The sequence below is a fragment of the Stegodyphus dumicola genome, chromosome 5, assembly GCF_044657685.1.
Source record: "Stegodyphus dumicola isolate Sdum_Otavi_A_Nest chromosome 5, ASM4465768v1".
Lineage (NCBI taxonomy): Eukaryota > Metazoa > Arthropoda > Arachnida > Araneae > Eresidae > Stegodyphus > Stegodyphus dumicola.
Genome location: NC_140772.1, coordinates 97,268,107 through 97,294,933, shown reverse-complemented (window position 1 = coordinate 97,294,933; position 26,827 = coordinate 97,268,107). Strand labels below are relative to the sequence as shown.

The window sequence follows — 26,827 nt, the reverse complement described above, 5'->3', positions numbered from 1 at the left end:
ATCATGCTTTCCAGTTTTTGGATATGCATTAGAATTATTTATATAATGTATCGTAGAATAAAAAATCTACAGCAAAATTGTTTTTAATAATTTGCTCATCAGAGAGAGAGAGAGAGAGGGGGGGGAAACCCTCTGTCATTTGCAAGGAATTAAACACACTCCGTCCTCTGTGGTCTTTTAATGCAAATTTTAACATACTATACCTGTTATCCACAGATCTTTTAGTACTCTACTCGAAAAGACAGCGCACTTTATTTCCAAAATTTCTCGTTTTCAAATTTCTCATATTGTCCATAAGTTACACAAGCAAATATTTTTATTACTGATATGAAGCATTTGCAGCTTTACAAATATGTAGTTGTCAAAAGTTTTGTGACACTAATCGGAGGAAAATCAAAATTCAAGCACCAGTTTTTTTCTTAAACATCTGTTGGAGATGCATTACTACAGACATCTAAAACGAAGTGTTATTGTTCGCTGCTTCTGCTTTCGCTCCTCTAATATGCCACTCATAAACGAGGGGGTATTCATCCTCAGTTGAAAATCAGAGATCACCCTAATAGGTTTCATTCTATTGTGAAAATGAGGTCGAAGCAGCTGCCTTGCAACTGATGAATATTCTCTGTATCTACAGAAAAGATAAAAAATGTTTCACTTGACAAGATTTTTGATGCATATTTGACTACATTAATGGGGATGATAATGATGGCCTAAAATTCTGAACTTATCGGAAAATTCTTTAGGAGTACCAGCTAATTAGTAGTACGCGCTCTTTGTATTTTATCCCTTTTGAAACTCTTGAGACTTATTAAATCTCAAATTATTAAAATTAGAAGACACCTGAAGATTAATCTAGTTTCACTAAAATTCGAAGAATAATTTTAACGAAATAAAATAAACTAATTATTAGTTCAATCATCATCATTGAAAACTTCATTACGCTTAGCAAGATCAGTTTGCTTCTGGAGACATTTTAAGGGAATCAGTACTTTGATGCTGTCCTTTTTTTCTTTTGTCCCTTGTGTCAAAACAATCAAGCCTTGCAAACGCCTGCAGAGATAAATGAAACTGATTTTAGCCTTTGAACGGGGGAGGGGAATTCGTCGTTTTACAAATTCATTATGATATTGAATTTGTAATAAGCGTTTATAATAACAAAAGAATATTCCAAAGAAGTAAATACTGTAGCAACTAATGATAAGTAACCGGAACCGGTGTACATTTTACAAGAACATAGTTTCGAAAATCTTTATCTAATTAACTTTTTACTCTTTATTCTCTTACAAGAAGATTCTGTTTAATTCACTTTATACCAGGGGTGGCCAACCTGCGGCTCGCGAGCCACATGAGGCTCTTCGAAGGATTATTTGTGGCTCTCGATAATTGTACCCCAGTTCCCTTTTCATTTTTGTATTATTATATTTTATAAAATTATTATCGTTCAGTAGAAGTTTCAAAATGTCTTTTAAATTAGAGACAACAAATATGAGAGACTAAGTGCAACGTTGTAACAAATTTCATTTTCGTCCATCGTCTCTTGATTTTTTTCTGAATCCATTCAAAATTAACATAATTCAAGGTGAGTTTTCCATTTCCAATATAATTATGACCCCAAAAGCATCTGAAGAATTAGAATTAATAGAGATGCAAGAAGATCAAGCTCTACAATTAAAATATAAATCGACGCCGATTACTGAATTTTGGAAATGTGTACCAGAATCGAAGTATCCTGAACTAAAAAAGGCTGCTTGTCGAATTATTTCAATATTCGAAACAACGTACTTATGTGAATCATTTTATTCCACTTTAAAATTCGTCAAATCCAAACGCCGATCAATATTATTAACCAGCATCTCAAAGAATTATTGAGAAGTGCTGTCACCAATTATTCACCAAATTTTAAAGAATTATCAAGAGAAGTAAAATAAATTTGTTTAATTTTTAATATTTACATTCAATACACATAATTTGTACTTTTATTTATATGTTTTCAATAAATATAATTTCTGTAAAATTTTTAATACCTTTTTTGCATACCTTTTAAACACGTATTGAATTGCGGCTCGCGAAAAATTTCAAATTTTGAAAAAATGGCTCGGACTATCAAGGAGCTTAGCCACCCCTGCTTTATACTGATTGCTGTTACTTACAATTAGTTGCTTTAGCATGAAGCTCTGAGCCTGATGACACATGAGTACGTTGCAAGTGCTTTCAATGGAAGATACTTATTTTCAAATATTTATTAAGTAATTTGTGGTAGTATCTCAAATACAATAGATGCGATTCATGTATTGAAAGGAAAGAATAAAATCTGTTGACTTTTTTCTTCGACCGTGTATTTTTCATTGTTGATTTCATTAACTTGAATTACCCTCCCCAACAGCACTTCTATTATTCATTTACAATGTAAAAATTTGAATCTTGCTGAAGCTCTAATGCAGATTAGTTGAACATTTCATAAAGTGGTTGCTGAAGTCCTTGAGGCTGTGTTAAAGCGTTAGCTACGATTTTGCTAAAATTGTATATCTGCAGAAGGTTTTGTCATTTACGAAAGTGTTTCGATTTCCAGAGACACGTGCGTAAACAAATACAAAGTACGTTAATCACCCAAACAGAAGACGTTAAAAAGACCGAACCACAGCGCACGAGCCTTCAGGAAATGTAACGGAAGCGGTAAAGAGGAGAGTGGTACAATAACAGTCATTCCCGTCTCACCAAAAAACACCCTCAGAGAACCGGACTGGTTCATGACGACTTGACAGCACTACCCTTGAACCGGAAGCAAGTTTTTGGCTACCGCGATCTCCGGCGATGAAATCCAAATGAAGGATTGAAAGGCGCAGGGTGGTATTATTAATGATACTTATGATCCACGTGTAGAGGTGGGCGTGTCGGTTGCATCCCAACCCTCTTGGATATCTTTTGTATCTCGGAAATCTAACGTCACGAAGATGGTGGGAAATGCTTTTCACATTTAAGTATTCTTCCTGTCTGGTTTTAATGAAAGCTTACAACAGTTTTCACCTCATGTCAAGTTACAAACTGTAAAAAGAATCTTTGCTTGTAAATTAAAATATCAGTGATAGAAAGACACAATAAAGTAATTTTGACAATCTGGTGCTTAACTTACTAACTCATTACGACTAATTAGCTAGACTTCATGAACGATAGCTTTTATTGCTAAAAATTCGCGTTACTTGTATAAAATATGCAATAGCTGGATTTATCTGTTACAGGAAGGGTCAACGTATTCATTACAGAAAAAATATATGGCCCGACACTGTTCGAGATAGTGTAGGTAATGTTGTTATGCAAATGGAATTTGTTTTTTCGGCCATTCTGCGAGATGTTAAATTTTGACACAAGAAGCTCAAATTTCTTTAACCAAAAATAGATCCCTCTTATTCCTCAACCGCATTATTTTCCAGATTACTGACTTTCTGCTGCTATTTCTTATCAAGATAGTTTCCAAAGGGATTTCCAGACAATTCAAGCTATCCAAATGCACGAGACGGTCATTCTGCAAGAAACTAATAAGTCCCAGATTCTCTGATGAATCGAATGAGTGAACGAGTGAAACTTGCTAATGTGTGAATTATATGAAATAAGAGTGAGAGAATTAAATAGCAGTAAATTACTCCAACTTTAAAGTTATGTATATTTTCTGAGACTTGGTAATAAGTTTAAACGAAATTAAATAATAAATAAATAATGTTAAATAAAGATTAAATGAAGGTGGATCAATTTTTTTATTATTTTATTTTACAACATAATTAAAATTTTGCGCAATTATAAGGAATAAAATCAACAAAATAAATCAGTTCATAAAATTAATCACAATCTATGTTCACTATGTTTCGGTTACACGCCAAAAGTCGTCAAACATTAATAATAATGCTTAAAACATAATCATAAATTACCTTAAATTTAATGCTAAGGACGCACTTCCACCTGATGCAGTAAGTGCACCGTATGCAGATAATAATAATGGCTGCTCTTTCACGTTATGGGAGAACAGGAGGGAAGAGGTTTTTGCTTTTGACTTTGTAAATTGAGCTGAGTGTGTCCACGCCACACATATGTTTTTCGTTTTGTTTTTTCAGATTCTCTGATGAATCGAATGAGTGAACGAGTGAAACTTGCTAATGTATGAATTATATGAAATAAGACTGAGAGAATTAAATAGCAGTAAATTACTCCAACTTTAAAGTTATGTATATTTTCTGAGACTTGGTGATAAGTTTAAACGAAATTAAATAATAAATAAATAATGTTAAATAAAGATTAAATGAAGGTGGATCAATTTTTTTATTGTTTTATTTTACAACATAATTAAAATTTTGCGCAATAATAAGGAATAAAATCAACAAAATAAATCAGTTTATAAAATTAATCACAATCTATGTTCACTATGTTTCGGTTACACGCCAAAAGTCATCAAACATTAATAATAATGCTTAAAACATAATCATAAATTGCCTTAAATTTAATGCTAAGGACGCACTTCCACCTGATGCAGTAAGTGCACCGTATGCAGATAATAATAATGGCTGCTCTTTCACGTTATGGGAGAACAGGAGGGAAGAGGTTTTTGCTTTTGACTTTGTAAATTGAGCTGAGTGTGTCCACGCCACACATATGTTTTTCGTTTTGTTTTTTCTACTGTATGTTGAAAGAAGTATTCTGCTAATGTTTCCAAGCGTGTCAGGAGTACTGAAGCAGGATTGTGAGTTCAAATGGCTATTATTTTTAACCCAGGTAAGTAATAATTTTGAACATCTCAAGAACTTCTTTATAGGCGCTTTAAGCGAACGTAGACGTAGTTTTTTTTTTTTTTTTTTTTTTTTTTTTTTTTTTTACGTAGGACTATAAAGTTAAAATGCAACTTAAAGCTTCTTTTCAGTTTGCAGTGACGAGATAGTTGGATAATCAGTTAGAAAACATTACCAATTACTACAATTTAGAGAACTAATTTTAGCAGTTCTGTACACCACTGGAGAAAAATTAAAATTTTTTGATTAATGTAAAGAACTCGACTACTTGCTCTTCACAGGAAGGATGATGGAAGATTTTTTTAAAGATTCTGCTTGATTTTTATGGCAGGATATAAAAATAGACACTGAAATTTCATAGTAACTAAAAGCTGGTATTAGATTGTGAAGCTCTCGGAATCACTTTAGGTGAAACTAAATGCTTTCTCTGGAATGTATGCTTTTACTAGACAAATTAATCAAATTTAACCAGTGCGTGTGCGATGTCAGATTCTGCTAATCTGTAAATTAAATGACAAGGCGAATACAGATACGGAAGTCACGAGAAATTAAACAACTTGCCTACTAGCTATACGGAGTTCTGTAATCTGTACTATTTGCGGCTAGAGCCGTCAAGCCAGTTGTGGCTTGAGTTGGAAAAGGAAAGCCAATGATATAAAGGATGAATTAGCATATTTTAAGTTTAAAAATCTAACGAAACTCCTAAGAAAAACAGCTTTACATAAACTCTACAATACGATTTTCTTCATTAGAAATATGCTACATGTAAAATTTTTACGATTAAGGCTGTATGAGAGACAAAACATAATTGGTATGCAGTATGACGTATTTTGTAAAAATAGTTGTTGGATCACCAACTTAATTAAATATCATCTTTGAAACGGTTCACTTGTTATTTTGACTTTAGAAATGTCTATAGTTGAGCCCTTTAATTTCATCACGTTACACTTTTTATCTTAATATTACGCTTCTAGTGCGTACTGTCTAATAATTTTTATTTATATATATATATTTTTAATAATGCAATGTGTTTATGATATATTCGATAATATACCTAATATTATATCATTTTAATGATACATAACTGATAATGGTTTAAATCTTTTGCACTAGTCTTGTAATTAACAAGTATCATTTCTAACGCCCTATACTAAATACTTAGGCACAGTTTAATTGTTTGCGCATTTCCTAGAAATTAGTTAAAAAATTAGGGAAGGTATCAAGGTCGCCTTTTTTGCATACATACACCTGCGCATCTAAACAAATACACTTTTGGTGGCGTGGCAAATTATACACGTCAAATTATTTAAAAAAGATGTTTAATATTTACGTTCATCATCAGTTTAAAATTTAACCAAACAGAATCGAAAATATTTTAACAATCAAAGAATCGTATCATTCAAGAGGGACATATAATTCCCTCCATCCAGTTAAGGTCTAAAATCAAACGTATAAAAAAGGAGGTGTGAAGGGGAGACTGGGGAAACGAAAGAGCTGTGAAAAAAGATACGTCGCGTTTAAAGCGCGACGCTTACGCCATCTATTGATGATCAAAACAATTTCCAGAAGTGGCGTGATGACACAGCCACTATAGGATGTGCTAGGACGAAGTTTTGTTTTTTCGAATATAATATGAGCTTGAATGTTATGCAAGACATTAACATAATGATATTCATGACCAGGTATTATGAATATCATACGGTTGATTGTTAAAGAAACGTATCTGTCACATTTCAAAGCAAATATATTTATTTGTTTTGACAAAGGATGCCTTTCGAATCAATGAAAGTCGCTGTCTTGGTGTATATGTTGTTTTTACTACGTTTTTACTCATTATAAAATTATTATTTTGTTACTTCTCGTTGGAATATCTTGGGAAAAAGAAAGGTAGTAGTAATCTAGCAAGAGAATTCTATAAAAGAGCAATAAGGAAATTTCGCCCGCAATCTAATCAATGATAACAAACGGAAGAGGTCATATTTCTTGTCGGGTACACACCTGTTTCCATTTTTTCTTTTTACGACAAGAAATACCCAATGAGAACGAAAAACAGCCAAAATGTATCTAATGCACCTAGTAAGGATGTCAAAAGAAGAAATTAATTGTCAGGGAAATAAATGATCTTTCCTTTCGTGTTGACACCAACGAAGGCGGAAACTTTATGGTTAGTGGATATGGACAAAGCTGTCAGCTATTAATGCTTAATGTATCAAATTTATTGTTCCGAACTGAAAGAAAAAAATAGTCATTAGAAAAGGTTCTGTCACTTATAATAATATAATAATAATAAAAAAAATAGTGCCAGTGTTAGTGTAACACAGAATTAATGGCATTATGCCTTAAATATACGAGAACATGTGTTTTTATGTAACTGATGAGAAATAAGCATTGCAAAAAAGAATATGTCGAATAATAATAATAATAATAGTAAAAGATTTTATCGACTGCATCTAACTTCGTAATCTTGAATTTTCCCAGACTAAAGTTTTGATTTAAACCCGAACAATGCAAATAAAAAACCAGAAAAGATAAATAAATTTTTAATATACTTTTCATAATTACATAATATGGAAAACTCTGATGTTTCCGTGAAATACCCGTGATGTCCCCGTGAAGATACCCGTGAAATGTTCAACGTAAATCTTGAAAAATGCAGTAGTTTTTGAAACTGCTGAAGGTACAGGGGATATCTTTTAGCATTTGTTTGAACGTATTCTGATAACAATATCAAGCAAATTCAATTAACGTCTGGTGCTTTGTGTTTCAAATGAAGAGACAAGAGAGAGAATACTTTCTAAACAGGTCTTAAGAATTGCTCTTCTTAAGAGAGTAAAGATAAAAATTAAAATAAATAAATAAATAAAACAAATATCAGAAAAATTTGCATGGTAATAAATTAAATCGATTAGACCCAACTTACTACTTTTATTACCAAAGATTGTTAAGACGATAAAAATTATTGAAAACTATTCCAAATTTGCTGTCGCTGGATTTTCGATGCAAAAGTTTCCTGCATTTAAACTGGATAATACGTTATTTTTTTTAGATCCTAAAAAATTGCTCGCAAGTTTCATGCAAATAATTTTAATACACAGAAAAGCTAGAAAAAAGATGAAAAATAAATCCACTGAAATTAACTAATTCAGAGAGGGAAAGAGGAAGCCAGATTTTAGCAGCTTGATCTTGAATAAAACCATCTCATAACGCTGTTCACACTTATGCCTTTTTTGCTGCTTAGAGTGCCACCTAGCGAGCGAAAAATAAAATCATAGGACACTGGTAGTTCGATCCAGGTTCAAATACAGACGAAGAGACTAGCAGCATGAAAGTTTTCCTCATGTCTAACTAGACTAGGAGCCAGTTTCCGTTCGAAAGCCTTCGGAAGTATTCCTTCTCTTAACCTTTTAACTGTCATGCCCGAGATAATGTCGGGCACAGCACTAGTGTTCGAAAATGTTATTCCCGAGTATTACTCGGGGTAATTTTTTTTTGAGTGCATCGTATTGTTATACCCGAATATATATCGGGAGACGTTTATTTCGGCTTCATCTCTTTGTCAAACCCGACTGTATCTTGGGAAAAGTTAATGTGCGCTCAGTTCAATAGATGACAGCACTTTACTAAAGATTTCAAAGGTTAGAGGTGCATGGGATTTTTTTGTTGTAAAATAGCGTCCAGTTCTTTGAAACGTTATATAGATGATTTAAATTCTTCAACCGAAGATGAAGGATGTGTGTTTGATGAGCAGTATTCATGATACTTCCATGGTCAGCCTCAAAAATAAAAAATGGAGATATACTCAAGCCGAAGATTGTTTCTAATTACGGTCTAACTATGGGTGGTGTAGATCGCTGTGATCAGGAAATATCCTTTCATCCAACAATCCGAAAACGTCAGATAAAATATTCTAAAAAGATATTTTTACATTTACTAGACAAGGTACTCTGGAACTCATATTTGCTCTATAAAAATGTAGTTGGGAAACGTATTACATTTTTAGAATTTCGAATCCAAGTTGTAGAAGAGCTTTTACATAAATATGATGATGCAGCTTCTGGACAAAAGAATGTTGGCAGACCACCTACAATAGATAACCCTGCCCGTCTTACTGAATGACATTTTATATCCCATTTTCCTCCTATTCCTGCGAAACGTGGGCCTAGAAGACAGTGCAAAGTGTGTTGTTCGAAAAAGGATAAAAATGGGGAAGAGATAAGGAAGGAATCACGATTCTCGTGTAGTGATTGTGGAGTTGGTTTGTGCTTGGAAAAGTGTTTCCAGTTGTACCACATAAGACTGAATTACTGAACTACTAATAGGTATTCACTTATATTTATTTATGTTTTAGAAAATAGTTATTTTTTTTATTTTTAGAAAATAATGCTCCACTAGAAGCGAACTTTGCAACTGCCATGTTGAGTGACAGCTGCCTCAAAGAAATATGCAGTGGCTACAAAACTTTAAAAATTTTATCCATGTACGTCAAAATATCAATTTTTAACTACTTAAGTATATTTTATTTTGTACTAAACATTTGGTTTTTGCAATAAAAAAAATTGACAATTTGTGTACCCAAATCATCAAAATTAGTTGACAGTTAAAGGGTTAAGCAGATAGCCAGCCTTATTGTGCTTTGTCATAGAGACTAAATAATCTGTTCTCGCATTTCTTTTAAATCCACTAGAAGGAGAAGATATGCACGTTTTTCTATCTAATTTAGTTATAAAACTATGGAATACAATTTTTACATTCATTGAAAGTTGATAATGTAACTTAATTATTGAATACTACAACATATGAATATTTCCACTTGAAAAACAAACATGCTTAAATGTTTCATTTTGTAAAATGCGCCTAACGATGCTGCTGATTTTATTGAATAATGCGAAGAATTTTCTGTTTTTTAAAACGATAATCCGACATGAATAACATAAAATAATTAAGTAGAAAGTTTTTCATTTCATTTGGTTATCCAAAGAATTTCTTTAATAATGATTAGGGAAAGGTAAAATTTTTTCTAATAAAATTATCTTCAGTAAATTTGAATTTAAATTTTACTAATATTTTTACTAATAAATAATTATATTTGACTGATTATTTTCAATTAATAGCGTATGAGTGTGGTGTTGCTTCGGAAATGAAACAACCAAATAAGATGAAATGCCACGTTGCTATGGAAACAACATACAAACTTTCAGCTTTAAAATAATTAATGGAACTGCAGCTGAGTTTCAGTTTTCTCCTTGAAGTATCATTATGTTATGTTTAATAAAGTTTATATTTATATAAATGTGTCTTGCCTCACTATGAAGTTCCATAGTGAGGCAAGACACATTTATAATTTATTTATAATTTATTATTGCACTCACTATGGAACAGTATCATGCAAATAAATAAACATTTTAGCTGCACTGCAATTTAGTATTTAAATCATCTGTGAAATAAAGTTGAAATATTGAAAGAGATATTTCATTTTGAGATAGATTTGAAAGGGAGAAATCTAGCAAAATTTACGTTATAGGGTTTCAAGCTTTTAATCTTTATATTTATGCCAAGTTAAATGTATTTAGAATAACACTTTAAAATTTGAACCGCAATACTTACACAATGAATTACTACTTATTCTTTACACTTACAGTTGAGAAATATATCAAGATTTATACACATACTAGCAGCTTTGCTACCAGCCTTCGTCTGGCTTTTAAATGTACCGGAAAAATGGCTGAAGGGAACACCAAACGTTAAATTTAAAAACTGCGTAGAATTTTATTCTGCAGAACAAGTTCATAAGAAAAGGTTATTACGTATAACAAAATTACAATGAAATAAGCAATATCCCTTAATACAAATATTAATTATCCTAATAAATAAATTAACCAACTTCCCTTTGCAAAACCGTAAGAACTCAAATGGTATAAAGGAGGTTAAGAGCTTTGTTTCCTAAAAAAATGACTGAAAACTTTTCAGTATCTTAAAAACAGTGAAATGAGCAAAAAATAACATAAAAGAATGCAAAAAAACAAAAAAATTCTGAAAAGCAAAGTATAATTAATGATATTTTATCTTATATTTTCAAGAGGAAAATATTACAATGAAATAAGCTATATCTCTTAATACAAATATTAATTATCCTAATAAAAAATTAACCAACTTTCCGTTGAAGAAAAAAATCCTGCAAATTGTTTCAATATCTTACAAACAGTGAAATAAGCAAAAAATAACATGAAAGCAACTCAAAAAACATAAAATTCCGCGCAGAATTTTACTGTGCACAACAACTTTAACAAAACAAAAAAAAAAAAAAAAAAAAAAAAAAAAAAATGTATAAAATATGTTACCGTGAATGACCGAAATTGGAGAATTTCGACTTTCAGCAGAGAATGTCAACATTCAAAAAATACGTCGGTGAAAGATCGAATATTGCACTACATTCTTGTATATTCGGACCCTCACTGGTGTATGTCGACAATCACAGATATGCTCTGGTGAAAGTCGAAAAGAGAGGTTATAAAGTGCCATAATAGTTTTAGTTGTTGCAATAAATAAGATTTGAATCACATAATTTAGTAAGTTTATTACTGTTATTTTATTTTCTCATTTAGAACGTAATGTATAATTAAGTAAGTTTTTAACTTCTATTATTTTCCTTTCTCATTTTGAATGTATTGTGTGTTTTAGGTTCTCATATTCTTAAGTTCTTATTTCAAGTCTCAAGTGCGTTTATTCGCGACTGAATTACGGAGAAGAAAATATAATATTGTTATATGTTTAACATTCACCATTAGTACATGGTGAATTTCGACATTGACCGGTGTAAGTCAGAAATAAGAGTATTTGGAAAATATTTCGGACATACACCAAGAGACTATGTGAATGTTGACATTCACCGGTGAAAGTCGACATTCTCCAGATTTCGGTGTTTCACCGTAACATATATATAAATGACAATGAAATATGCCAATCTCTTAAAAACAGTTATATAAGAAATACGATGAAAAATTGTTGCCAAACCCATATTTCTAAAAGAATGAAACTATTCAAAATGATGCGATTTCATCAAAAATTTATCAACAACAATAAGACGGGAAAATTGTTGCCAAAATCACATTTTTAAAGATGTGAGATGTGAGAAGTGTACTCGGAATCTTCATTTAAAAAATCTTTTAAAAATACAAAATATTATCATTTTTCCAAAATTCTTTTTGTAAAAGCAGTCGCAAGGATGAAAGTTTAACGTGTCCAAAAATCAAAGAAAAATAAACTGTACATTTTAAAAAATAAACGTTTTTAGAAAAAATCCCGTTGAAAAGGTGTCAAGCTCCCTTTGTTAAATAAATTCGTATTTAATCGATTTATTGAAACACGAAATTTATTTTAAGTTCGTAAAATAGCTAAGTGCTTACGTTTCATGACGATGTGAAAATGGAGCGTGTAGAGTAAAATCTCGCTTTCCTATAGCCCATTATGTCTCAAAATGACGCTATTTCGTCACAAAACATAAAATAAAAAAAATTCTAATTCGAATTTCGAAAAAATCGCTTCGAGGTGCACTGGCTCTTGTCTAGACGTACCTATGTACCAAATTTCGTAGCCGTGGGTCTATTAGCTTAAGCGCAGCGCGAAAGAAAAACACACACACACAGACAAACTCTTTATTTTATTATATGTAGAGAAGAAGATAGATATAATCACAAGCAGTCTATTTTAATCATAAAAGGATTTTTTTTAAAAACGCTGTTTTAAACTCATTGCAAAACTTTTCGAATTTACAGACTTCGGGCCGCTCAAATTCTTAATTTTACTTTCTTGAGAGATATTTGTGAAATGCTTATAAGATTTCTGAACAATAATTGTAATTATTGTTGCTGTTATTAATATTATATTCATTGATCTATTACAAAGTAGAAGACTTAAAAGGGAATATATCTAATTAAAAAAAATTCTACTGATGTTTCACCATTCTATTAACTGACTTTTATTTTGTTACTAAGGAAGAGCACTTCAAGAATTTTTCTGTCGTTATACACTGATTATTACTTATGATTAATTTTTATTATATTTTGTGGTTCGCTTTGTTGAAAGAAAATGTAAATTAATCCAACCAAATAAAATAATGCTTACTAGATTTATAAAGCGTATTCTAATGGCTATATAAAAAAATATTTTCTCAAGTATGGACTCAAAACGTATAATTCCAAATATGAAGTTTCTCGAAATAAAGTAGAGAATTTGCGAAAAGCGATTCAGCACTGAATGTAAGAAGTAGGAAAGGCAATTATAACCTTTAACGTTTATGAACTTAGATGCAAAAAGGACAGTTAGTAGCATATTCAGCACGATTTAATGAACTAAATACTTGTAGTTTTCAGATGATTTAGTAAATTAAATACTTTGTATTCTTCACATATAGAATTCGGACAGATTCTCGGGAACAAATTCGGAAGACTTTTCAGTATTTTAACAATGAAAATTTACTATTTTCCCTGTAAAATCGGAGAGCAGCTATGAAGAAAAAATTATCTGTGAATTGCAAAAATGAAATAAAAATTGTTTTTGAAATAGAAACTGATTACGATTTTCGCGATTCAAAAAATTTATACACCCAAATTGGATAAAATAGATGTGGAACATCGTATTTCTGTCGCACGAAGGTAAAAAAACATATAATTTCGAATTTTTTGCGCATTTGTGAGGGGTATAATTCTTGCTTTAAATTAAACTAATATCTATTTTACTAAGCGGAATTTTAACTATGATAATATACAAAAGGCAGATTCTATGTTCCCAGAATCTGCCTTCCTACCATTTCTCAAAATGATTTTATAACATTCTCTGTTTTTAGAAACTTTTCAATCAGAAGTACATAAGTAGCATCACACAAATGAAAATTATAACCATATTTTTCTAAACTTTTATACATTTTTATGGCATCATTTGCCTTACTTTAATTTAAAATCTGTTACTATTTCTTTAAGTTCCATTTCTGGCATGCAAACAATAGCAATTTGAAAGTTTGTTCAATCCAAATAAAATTAATATTTCAATTTAATTAATTGCAGTTAATTATAGAATAATATTATTTATGCTGAAATTTTCGGTCTATAAATGATGACAAAGATAACTGTCAAAGAAATTTATAGCTTCTCCTTTTTTGCCCTTCTTTTCCCCCTCAGAAACGATGCACATTTATACTTATATGTGCTACTACCGGTTACTCGGATTTCATTAATATCGTATCGTAGCATATCTGTCGGAAACCAGATATTTCAAAAGATTGCCTAGAAAAGAGAGTTGAAAGTGAGGGGGGATAACAATAAAAAAGCAGACGACACCCGCTGAGGAAAGGGCCACTAATGAATTTGATGGATGACACAACGAAGCTTACGTATCGGAGATGTTTGAGGGTGGGTGGAAGAAGTGAGTTTCTAGAGAGTCAACCGGAGTGATCTAATGGACATTCATTTGCTTTCCGGTTGAATTTCATGAGTATTTTTACATCGTTTATGAGCTTTTTTACTTTGTACAATATATAATTTTAAATCACTCTTTGTAGAACTAATTATGAAGATGGCAATGATATGATCCCAAGAATGAATTGCACGAATATTGCTTAAACATTCATCTTTTCCCGGCTAATTATTTGTAAAATTTCCAAAAAAAATATATATATATATATACATTCATATTTATATAATGTGTTGATATCAGTATTTAAACTGATGATGTTTTTAATATTGTGTTTTATTTATTTATTTATTTTTAAGTACACCTTGCATACACACACACACACGCACACAAAAGGGGGCAGTTCTATATATCCCGTTCTACTGGGCTGATTGACGAATTGACGAAATTTTACCTACGTTTTTCACGTCTCGAAAGCGCGACTAAGGATGTATATTAGATTTATGCATAGTGACTTTCTAACGTAGGTATTCTGACACGATATCGTATTCTAAATTTTTCTGAAATGATATACGTATTTTTTTCCACATTTCGACTCTACGACTCAAATTATGCCAAAGTTCCAAGTTCGCACGAGTAGTTTTTAAAAAATTAGCTCTCAAACTTTTAGTTTCTCAGTGTTAATTGAATTTGGTATATATTTATTTAAACTCTCGTTTTTTTCCATTAAACTTACCTGCTTCCTTTTTTCAAAGTTCTAAATTTAGGTTCAATCCAAATAAAATTCGTAGATAATTTCTAGTTTACTTCTAAATTTGCATTTTTTCGTAATTTTTATAAATTTTTCGAAAAACGTTTTTAAATTATAGCCTATAATATTTTTGCCATCACCTTAAAGTAGATATATTTCTAGGTATACTTGCAAGAAATTATAGTTTTTTATGCAAAATTTCGAAAAATTCGCGTATATTTATTTATATAGTGGTACGTATAGAAATCTCTCTTATAAGCAATAAAAACGTCAAATGTGCTTTACGCACTTTGTTAAAATTGTTTGAAAGAATGAACGACCCACATTTTTTTTTGCTTGTGCGCAAAGAAAAACAGGGAAACGAAAATAGGTTACTATAAATTAATAATTTCGTCAAGTGAATTCATTCTTGGCGCATATTGAGAAAAGTCCCCTAGAATAAATTTTTAAATTTCTCGGTAAGATTCTCGCCAAGTCTTACAAAATTTTATATTTAGGCATAATTCGAGTCGAGTTATGCCTAAAATTATACCAACAAAAGAACCATAACGTATCGATATGAAGAATCGAAGTTCGAATTATTGGAAAACTTTTTGAAAATTTAGAATTGAATTTGAGAAAATTTAAGATTCGAATTTTTAATATAATGCGGATGGCCTTACAGTGTAGTTAGTTTTAGCCCTTCATATATAAAAACAAAACAATTTAATTTCGTACACTTTCAGAAAAATCAAGTTTAATTTTTTTTTTTTTTTTTAAATTTTCTACCTTTTATTTTTCTTCTTAGGTTTTAAGATCATATGTTCTTGATTACATTTATAAGAATTTTTGCTTCTTACTTTAGTTTTAATTGCAGAGATTTATATTTATCTGCCTATCTTCTTATAGTTTTTTGAAAAATAGCCCATAATATTTGAAAGTTCCAGAGCCCATATTAAAAATTAAAAAAAAAATGTTTTTACAGTCGATTAGCGTTCACGTTATTTACACTTCTAGAACAATGAGTGATAGGAAAGATAAGACTCCCTCAAATTAAACCTAGTCATTTTCAGTTGCTGATCCTTGCTATTAGTTCTCTTGAAAACTTCCATCTAGATGAAGATACTTCTGGTGATAAGATTGTGTATCCTCCAAGTTGCAGGTGTTGCTATTTCATCGTCACTGAGCGTATGTCCAAATTCCCACGATTTCTGTGGTTCAGTTTATATGTTGAGGAACACGTCAAAGTATACTTAGCAATTTCCTCCTGAGGTAAGTCTAATAATATTTTATGATTCAAAACAGTTTGCAATAACGAATATTTGAGAATTTTTTAAATGTCTGTATTTTAATTCAAGGCAAGGCAAATCATATTTCAAGAAATTAAACGTGAGCTTGAATTTGATGGTTCAGTTTTTTTAAAGATTTGTTTCTTTTAACAACAACAACAACAACAAAAAAAAAAAAAAGTAATAAAATTTAAAAGGATTAAGGTGAAAAAGGTTAATTATATTAAAACTAATCAAAAAAGTTTTAAAGACTAGACATTATAAGATATTAGCAATTTAGTTAATACTATGACCATAACTGAATGATGTAAAGACCACATCATTATTTTATCACCTGCTATGACTATAATTCGTTTTAAGCTTGTAGAATAGTACTTTTAGTTACTTGTATGATGTGGACAACAGAAAAATATCCCCCTCCAAAAAAAAAAAAAAAAAAAAAAAAAAAACTTATTTTCTTTTTTCCACAGTTTAATTTAAAATTAGAAAATTAGAATGAAATTTTTATATAATTTGTTTTCTTTTCTCTATAAAACGTAAACATGAGTCAAGAGAGGTAGAAAGGAGAAAAATATTACTTTTCTTTAATTAATCTGATCTCAACGTTTCTACTTTTCTTGATATTTGTTCATTTGTGTTTGGTTTATTATTTCTCGTTAATCTTACTACGATTATTTCTAACATAAACGAAGATTTAATTCTAGACGCAAAATTTTGCATCCGGTTTAATTTATTTTTCTGCAAGGATTTACGTGAATTAAACAGTTAAGTAAAATTTATCTTAGAGTATATTGTTTGATATATTGTTTACATATATTATTTATATATATTGCATATATATTGTTTACATATTATTTTATATATTGACATATTACAATGATTAATATGGAATATAACTTTTAAACTACAAGCCTCATTCTTTATACCTTGGGCCATTATTGTTATGCGTTTATGAATTTTAAATAAAATAATAATTTATAAAATAATGCAACAAGGGTTGGGATTTATAAAAACAGGTAGTCTAGTTGATAACTGAATGAATAACCATTTTACCACAAGAGCTCACCGAAGAGGATCATCATATTTCGTTATACATTCATAATTGTTTATAACAACATTTTTTTTAACTAGACAGTATTTAAAATATTATTTGAGAAGAAGTGTTTTTGAAGAAAATTCTGTTTAAAGTATGTATCGAAAATTATTTTTATTATTGCTGTTTCAGTTATATTTAATTATCTAGTACGCTCATTTTAAATTATACTCGTACTTTAAAAATTTCTGGTAAAAAGTTTGAAAATGTTTACTGTTTTTTCCCCCAAGACAGTTTTTATATTAATAAAAGATTAAAAATCATTATTCTAAAATATCACAAAATTGTTAATAAAAGTAGACAAATAATATTAAGAAAGAATGAAGTTAAACAGGTTATTCATAAAGATATGTCAGACATAGTTACTTGCTTAAAGAAGTATGCCATTTAAAACTGACAAATTAACTCCCCCCCCCATTTGTCACAGACTGTTTTAGTAGTTACAGAAACTATGTTACAGATAGTACACATGTTTTCGTTAAGTGAAGAATCAGTCTATGATTTAGTCAGTGAATACACGAGAGTTTTTTCTCTAAAAAAGGCTGTTAGATTAGATTTTCATCAATTATCACAAAGTAAATAATTCATTTTAATAACACGAGTGGAAATGAAAAGCTGGTTTGTGAATGAATTATTAGATAATATCTGACGGTAAATTAATAATTGAAATTTTCAGTTGCTCTTTTTAATTTTTTTCCATCTTTCTGTGTGTGTGTGTGTAATTATGGCAAAGCCTCGAGGGCTATCTGCCTAAGAGGAGGGATGCCTTCGTGGAGGACTTTCTAAGGGAAACTGGCTCGTATACACGTTACACATGGGGAAAACCACGAAAACGCCCATGCAGCCAGCCCGTTCGCGGGATTCGAACCTCGGACCGAACTACCAGTGTTCAGCGACTTTACCGCTCGGCCGCTGGGGGGCCCATCTTTCTGTGTTTGTGTGTGTGTATAATTGTGGCAAAGCCTCGAGGGCTATCTGCCTAAGAGGAGGGATGCCTTCGTGGAGGACTTTCTAAGGGAAACTGGCTCGTATACACGTTACACATGGGGAAAACCACGAAAACGCCCATGCAGCCAGCCCGTTCGCGGGATTCGAACCTCGGACCGAACTACCAGTGTTCAGCGACTTTACCGCTCGGCCGCTGGTGGGCCTTTTTCTGTGAGAAAAATGACAATATTTATTAGTCATTTTGTATATTTGTCATAAACTATTTATAAAAATGAGTAAAATTTATATGAAAGCGGAAAAATAAAATGGTTGAGAAAAATCTCGTTAAAATTTAAATTCCCAAAGAACTTCTTTTATGAGAAGCGTTTAATTTGAAAATTTGTTTCCTAATTAAGATTGAATTTTGTTTAAAAGGCCATTGAAATTAATATAAAATATTCTAGTCATAGGTATCCGGCATATAGTTTATTCGGAAATAAAATAACCATAAGCAAAAAAAAAAAAAAAAAAAAAAAAAAAAAAAAAAAAAAAAAAAAGGAACCTATGCGCCTATCAGGAATTCAGGATATTTCGCAAGCTTATCAGGTTCTGTGTTCCTTCTTACTTGCTTTGGGAACATTAACTGTCCTGACTCGGAACAGGGAGCTTACTAAAGCTATGTTCAATAAATTTGGAAGTTGACAATACACACAGGAAGGGTATACGAAACCCTTTATTTTTCTCTCTTTACAATGATTTCCGGACTTCGGAATACAGAGACCAACCACTTGTGGTCTGAACGTAAGAATATAAAAATATTAACTAAACTCTAACTAAACTAACTTTGGATTAATCAAACAAGTGCCTAACTCCAAGATTGGCCGTATATTAACAAAAAGCCGTATGTAGTACAGAGAACTGCTAACACTACGATACGTTTAAAATTATCAAGAGGATTAAACCTCTGGCCTTGAAGGCAACCAGCAACCGAGTAAAACTGCTATGGCAAGCGGCCTGCTTCTAATAGCTCCTTCCTCTCTCTTGCTTGGCAAAAAGCCACAACTTAAGTACTTGGTAACTTAAGTACTTGCAAGACAAATTTGCATAAATAAGTTAAAACTTTTAATTCTGGCCGGAAGTAGAAAATAAAAAGTGATAGTAAAGATTTAACATAAAATAAACGTTAGTAAAACTTAAGATCCTTACAAGCTGTCAGTTATCGTATTAGGTCCGCCTTATCTATGGTTTAAAAGCAGTTGAAGCATTTAATCATAATTCAAGATTTACGGGACAAATAAAAAAGAAACTCATTGGAAGAAAAATTTAACGGACCTCCCACCCCCATAAAAAAAGAAAGAGAAAGATCTAACGATGAACTAACGTTAAAGGTTATAACGTCTCGTTTATTTTGCTATCATAAACTAAGCTCGACGTTCGAAGACTGTTTAAAGAATTATCTTTAAGTCAGGAGAAGGGTGTAAAATACCTTCATTAACTCAGATAAATTTCACAGATGGCACCAACTCATGCTTATGAAAGCCAACACTTTTGACTTAACTCAAAAGACAAAGAATAACTTAAAATTAGTTAAATTAGCACTAAAGGCTTTACAAGTTAATTACCGCTCAGGCTAACTCTGACTGGAAGAATCGGCTTACACAAGCCTAACGATAAGAAGCCCTCAACGCCACAGAAGTCTAATCCATAGAAAATCAAAGACAGCAATGTGCTCTTCAGGCAGGCAGAACAAGCTCTCTTTTTACCTCCCCAAATCTTCCCTTAATATTAACTTCTTTCTACCTCATTTGAATACGCGGGCGCTGGATCATTTACATTCTGACAAGAAAGTGTGAGTTGAAAGTAAGAGCGATGGGAAAGATTGCTTAAACATAGATTAACCGATCATCTTAAACTAGTCCACGTTAGCTCACTTTATCTCGTTGCAAACTTTGATTTGCTGGATTTCATTCTTTATTCCAGTGTTCTCAAACTTAAATTGCATAGGGCCAAATGCAAGATCTGAAATCAATTGACAGGCCAGAGTTCTTTTCTTTTTTAACAAAATGAAAATTTTTTACTAATACAAGAAAAAAGACATTTTAAATAAGTTTCAAAATTCGCTTACTAAATTTGATCAAAACAGATATAAACAATAATAATAACATCGCAAAGAAGAAAATTCAAATTTATACTTATTTTCTGTCTGAAATCTAAAGATTGGTACCTACAATGCATTTTTGTAGGTTACACAATATATTGGCAGCTAAATATTCAATTTTCAGTTTGACAATTATTTCAACTTATTGTAACACAATTAATCATCAAATAACTTATTTTGATTTTAAACTAAAAATAAACAAATTATGAAAACATTCTAAGTTTCCAGAACAAGTTTTCCAAGTAGGACAAAGCTTGAAAATAAATAATCACAACCCAGTCTCTGTCCTTCATTCATTAAATTTTTCATAGCCGTATAAATGAAAATACATATGTTTGTATGTAAACAGTTGTAAACTTTATTTCTTAATATAGTTTGACACTCGATGGCGTTTCGATTCTGATAAAGTTGGTAGCCTCGAAGAGAAATTACTAGATATTGTCTTTACCATGGATAGTACATGTTCATCAAACAATCGCTTTCCTTTTTTATTAATTTTCAACTGTGAAAAATGGCTCTTCACATTTAAACATATTCTTAAACAAAGCACTTTTTCTTAGTGCCAAAATTCGCAGTGCAGTTCACTTTGTCATTAGGTTATTTTTAAAGCAGGAGTGATGTAAAATAAGCAACGCCCTCGCCGGGAATCGAACCACGGACCTCTGGAATAAGCACCAACGTGCAGACCACTACACTACGAAGGCATGCTAAGAAGGTGGGAGAAATATCTTATAAGTTTATTTTTTTTCCTGAAAAGTGCGAATAAAATTTAATCAAATCTGTATCTTTACATCTTTGAAGATTTATATCACATTACAAGTTAATTAGCTCTGTAATTAGTAATCAATTTATGGTCTATTATTCTTGTTCGATTTTGGTCGTAAAGAAAATAATGTAAGTTTGGACTTGGAAAAAAAACTAAAGCATGTACCGCAACCTCGACGATTTCATAACGATGCTTGCACATTTATGCTAGTCAGCTACTGTTGACTTAGAGTTTCACATGGTGTCCCGGCATCTTGATGAAGATTAAAGAATGCTGATATTTAGTTATACATGTAAACTAAAAGTTCAGAACAAGTTTTAAATTTATATTTTAATAGTTGATTATATCTTAATTTAAAGTTGTTTATATTTTAATAATTAAAATTTAATAATTAAATCAAAAATAAAATACACAATTCCAATTAGAGTGTAGTTACACATCTTTATATAAGTAAGCAGCTTATCGAAAACTGATGAACTTTGAACTTGCATCAGGCAGACAAAAAGAATGAGAATAAGGGAGAAAAAACACCAAACAGAGGGATTTAAACCTTTTGGAATGGAGAACATGAGAAGGAATACTACTGATTACACAACATGATCTTGATTCTTTGAAATTTATAATATTAAGGTGCATTCAATCTGTAAACTTTTACTTCGCGGATAAGATTCATTCAAAAAAAAAAAAATACTTGCTTATTCAAAATACTTATACTAAGGGTTCTAAGTATTAGACATAAATATGGTTCCTAAAAATAAATAAATAAACCTTGTTATAATTATACATTACTCGTTGTATAAATTGTTCTTCGTAAGCATGCCAGGCACTTTTGCGATCAGCCGGTATAAAAGTGCCGGTTTTATCGGCCAGATCAGTGCCATCCGCACCTGAGTGACAATGTGTTTAAAATTCCTATGTATTGAATCATGAATCTCATGATGGTCATGGTGCCGGCGTATCTAAAGCAGGAAATAATTGAACTACTCGGTTTTCAAAAATAAGGGAAATTCTGTAAGCGAATTGCGTTTCTTAGTTAAACTCTCGTGTAACGGGCAGGTCATATTGCTCATTAAATCTTAAAAAGCACAATATAAATTCCATTCCAGTTACTCTGAATTTCCTGATCAGATTACAAAATAAAAAGTTAAAATTATTTGGAACTGGATGACGAATTTTAATAATGCAGGTACGATGTGAAGAAGAGGAATTTTCTTTCTTTGCATATCTTCATTTTTGTAGATGGCTGCATAGTTTTAACTGCGTTGAAAATACGAAATTCTATTAGTCGCATCGAGAGATTATTTTGCAATTTCACAATTAATTAAATTGTTTATTATAGTAGTTTTTAAGCATAATATAATAATAATAATATATAATAATTTTATTATAATAATTTTTAGAACGATACACTCAGAAAATAAACTAAAACCTACCGTTTTAATGCAAGGGAGTACGAACGCATTGAAAATTTAGCTTAATTTTTGTTGCTTATGAAAGTAGAAGCAGGATGTATGACAGGATTTGGGAGTATCCAAACTTTGGTTTAGTATAATTTCAAGAATATCGAATGATCAGCAGAAATTTTGATATTACTAATACTTTACCGATATAGATTTCAATACATATAGTTGACAGGCATTTTTTAAAATCTTGCCCTTCTATCACTTTTTTCTACTTCCTTCTTAAGTATTTCATTCTTATGTTTACATGTTAAAAAAGATTTATGATTTGTGTGAGTCTGTATAAAGTAACACAAACATTACATTTGTCATCTGCGTCAGACACATAAGCATCCCTAACGATAATCATCATCCTATATAATCATCATATTTATGCATATTCTTGTAACTTTGATATTGTTGTTTTCCTGCTTTTACACACTAAATGCTTTACTAATACTAGCTGCAAATAATGTATAATGTATTGTGAGTTTAAAAAATATTTCTCCCGCCTTCTTGACATGCCTTCGTGGTGTAGTGGTCTGCACGCTTCGTCTTCGTGGTGTAGTGGGCGCGTATTTCAGAGGTCTGTGGTTCGATTCCAGGTTAAGGCGTTGCTCATTTTTCATCTCTCCTGCTTCCAAAAAAATACCTAATTTCTCTACAAGTTCATTGTTTTCTCAGAAAACTTGTATATTATTTTTTATGTAATATTTATTTTATCGCATGCAAGTCTCATTATTCTGTGTATCAACAAAGCACTGCATTACCGCAAACGTATTGTGTTCTACTGCCCCGCAGGCATCACTTTAATATTTTTATGTCTGTTCGTATATATCTGATTATACAATCTGCGTTTTTCTGGAAACTCTTTCCACTGGCTAGACATACCAAGCTGTAAATACAAAGCAGAGCAACTGTTCAGGCGGCCCTGTAAAGAAAAACTAAAATAATTTTTTCCCTTTACCATTCAGCAATCTCTTTAGAATTGTCAAAAGATCAACATTTCTTTGTTATTAACTTTGAACGAAAAATTTTCTATAGAGGGATTTTACATGCCTTTGTTTCAGACGTGACAATCACAATAATCCAACTTATTTAGGATTTGAATGTATGTCCAGATGGATGGCAACCACTTGCGTTAACAGTCGTATCGACAAGAGCAGCTTATGGTTTGTGTTGTTATGTACTTTTACTTAATTATTTATGCTGTACAGAAGCCAATTTATTTTCTGAAGCCTATATAATGTCTTTGCAAAATCATATATTAAATTAACAAGTCGCTGGCGAAAGAGAGAAAAAGGGATGTAGGGTATTCATTTCTATTTCTGCTACTGTTCTATTTCAATTTTTTTTTATTTAAGCTTATTTTCAGTTTTTACACTGATTTTGCACATATTTTCAAAATAGGCATAGCTTTATCTGTATCAGCTTTTCACAAGGTATCATTCCTGAGGTTCTCTGTGATTTTTCCAGATGTTCCTCGATGTTTGCCTCATATCAGGAAGCATTTTATCTGCAATTTATTTTGCAACTACAAGCATCGATTCCCAAAATTTTTAGAGGAAAAGGAAAAACCCTAAATTATACTTTTAAGTAATAATTAAATTTAAGAATCTTTTTATATTATTTGAAGTCTTTTATGCATGACATCAGATAAACACAGTTTATTATTGCTCTCCCGTTTTTTAACTTATTGTCAGTTTGGCGTTATCATTTATTATTGGAGATTGTATGTCTAACGAAATATGTATCTTGTAATCTTTTTGGAGGTGAAAATCGAATTTTCGTAAAAGTGCCCAGCACGAAGAGAACTGAATTTAAGTTGCTAAATAGACTGCTTGTGAATATTGAATACTGAATATAAACTTGTTTATTGAACACAAATACTGAATATAAACTTGTTTAAATTTTAAGAAAAGATTGAAGATTACTCTCTCTGTTCCATAACAATTGTAGTAGTTGACGAATTTAGTTTGCGCCATAATAGTATCAAAAGGAAATAAATATAGAACACACATAAAAAATAGATTAAATTAAACAACAAATTAAAAATATTATTCTTAATTTTTAGTTTGAATTTTTAGATAGTTTCAGGATTTTTCAATATTTCGTTATTGTGTTTTAGACAATCGCAACTCGATCTCTGCTCAAAAACTCTTTTTTTTATCTTACGTTTACAGTGGGTTCATATTCAACTGAAATAAAACGATTAATTTCGATCAGCGGATGAAATTAAAAATTAGTTATAGTTCGTTATAATTATGTTAATCTAAAATTTGAATATGTGTCTAAACAAATTACAGATGTAACGGAACATTGATTTTGATTGAAGTCTTCGCAATTTTGAGCTACAACATAACTTAAGCTGCATTCCCCATTTATTCCCGTTTAAATATTCACTTGATGTTACTATTATAGAACAGAGGAAATATTATTTATTAAACCGCCTATACGAGTAGAATATAGCATAAGGTATAGGGATTAAAACAAAAAGGTCCATAAGAGCATGCTAGTTGCCTACCAGACTTAACAACATTTATAAATAACTTGAAGCAAACCTCTCAAGAATTCTGCTTATGTAGCTTGAGATTACTGTCCGAAATTGATACAGTGAGTTGGGCACTCAGAGATAGCGCCTTTACCACTAACATTATCAGAGGTGGTTTCGATACTTCAGTATTAAGTCAGTATTCTAAGTTAATCTTTTAAAAATTATACAACAGGTATCAGCATCAGCACAGTTGCTATGTTCCCTTAATTTTAAATTTTCTTACTGATGAAATCACACGGAGAATAACGTTTATTTTGCTTTAAATAACACGTATATATTTTAATCTGACATATTTGCAGTAATGATTTTCTGTTAAAGTTGACTAAAATTTAGTTAGCATTATTTTTGATTAACTGCTTATTTATTAACTTTTACATTTCTTTTTGATAGAAGTAAATAATTTGGCAGAATATAATTATCCTAAAAGTTAAAACGTTTTCGCTAACAATTATCCCAATGAAGGAAAATTTATACAGAATGAGTTTCGAAAGTTTTAACTGAACCTTGCCACTGTTATCAAGTTAATAAAGCATATGCTAAGGGAACAAAAAGGGTAGCATTTGCTAAATTATCGAAAATCACACTAGGAAAACCTTCCTAAGGGAAGGGATACGTTTGTAGAGCACTTCCGAAAGGAGATTTTTTTTTTTCACGTTGCATATGGGATAAACCAGAAAAATCCTGTGCTGTTGGCTTATTAATCGTGCTTTGAGCCTTAAGGCTATCAGTGGTTGACTGGTTATTTGAATATAGCAGAGCACGAGAATCTATTTGCCTGAGCAAAGGAAAGCCTTCGTAAAAGACTTTTGAAGGGAAAACGACTCGTTTTCAGATTACAAGTGGGAAAAACCAAGAAAGTCAACTTGTAGTCAGCTGATTCGACTGGAATTGAAACTGGGTTCAAATTCCAGTAATCAGCGGTCTCTCTCGGCTACAATGGAAGAATCTATCAATATTCAACTATCTTACTTAGATGTTTAGCCGCTGGGGAAGGCTTCAATGCGGAAAAGAAAAATTCAAATAAAGTCCAAGATAAGACTCTGTAATGAAAGAAATTTTAATAAACCCATTTAGCGATAGGAAAGCAAAACAGAAATAAACCAACAGCTTAGTTATTTAAATATTAGGAAAAGGGGATCAGATTTCAATTCTTCAACTAAAGTGGAATAGCTTAAGGGCAATTACAAAGTGCAAGAAAACCTAAATAATAAAAGAAGTCTTAAAATATTGTTCATTTTTCAAATTTACTAAGCTTGCCCTCTAAGTCAGAAAATATATATCTTGGAATATTCATCAGAGAATATTAGGGATGTCCATCTGGGTAAATGCTCTGGATATCTTCTAGCATTAAAAATATTCAACTTTATGACTTGCATATTTGGACATGCGCAAGCACTTAAATGTAACAAATTTAAAAGAAGAAAAGGCACACCAGCATTTATTTACTACTATTTGTATTTATTCTGCGCTCTTTTTTTATAACTTTGTACTGCTCACGCACACAACTGAGCAACATTTACAGTGAAAAGTACATTGCAGAGATACTGAAAATGAAGAAGGAAAGTAGAAAAGCTTATTATGGTGTCAATCAAGTTTGAGGATTACAGTCTTTACTCGCGCATTTCTCCCCCTTTTCCTTCTAATTTTACTGCTTGAAAACCGGGAGGAGAAAAAAGACGCGGTGTATACTGCTT

The 26,827-nt window shown here is 31.2% G+C and overlaps 1 protein-coding gene across 2 annotated transcripts in view; it reads left to right on the top strand.

Moving 5' to 3' along the window:
- Positions 1-16,052: 16,052 nt before the first annotated feature.
- The window catches only part of LOC118184897 (uncharacterized), a 75,133-nt gene continuing 64,358 nt past the window's right edge, over positions 16,053-26,827 (top strand). The window contains exon 1 of one of the 2 annotated variants that reach the window (XM_035354623.2): positions 16,053-16,179. The gene's annotated coding sequence lies outside the window, so the exon portion shown is untranslated. The remainder of the gene's footprint in view (positions 16,180-26,827) is intronic. The other variant, XM_035354624.2, reaches the window with a different exon arrangement.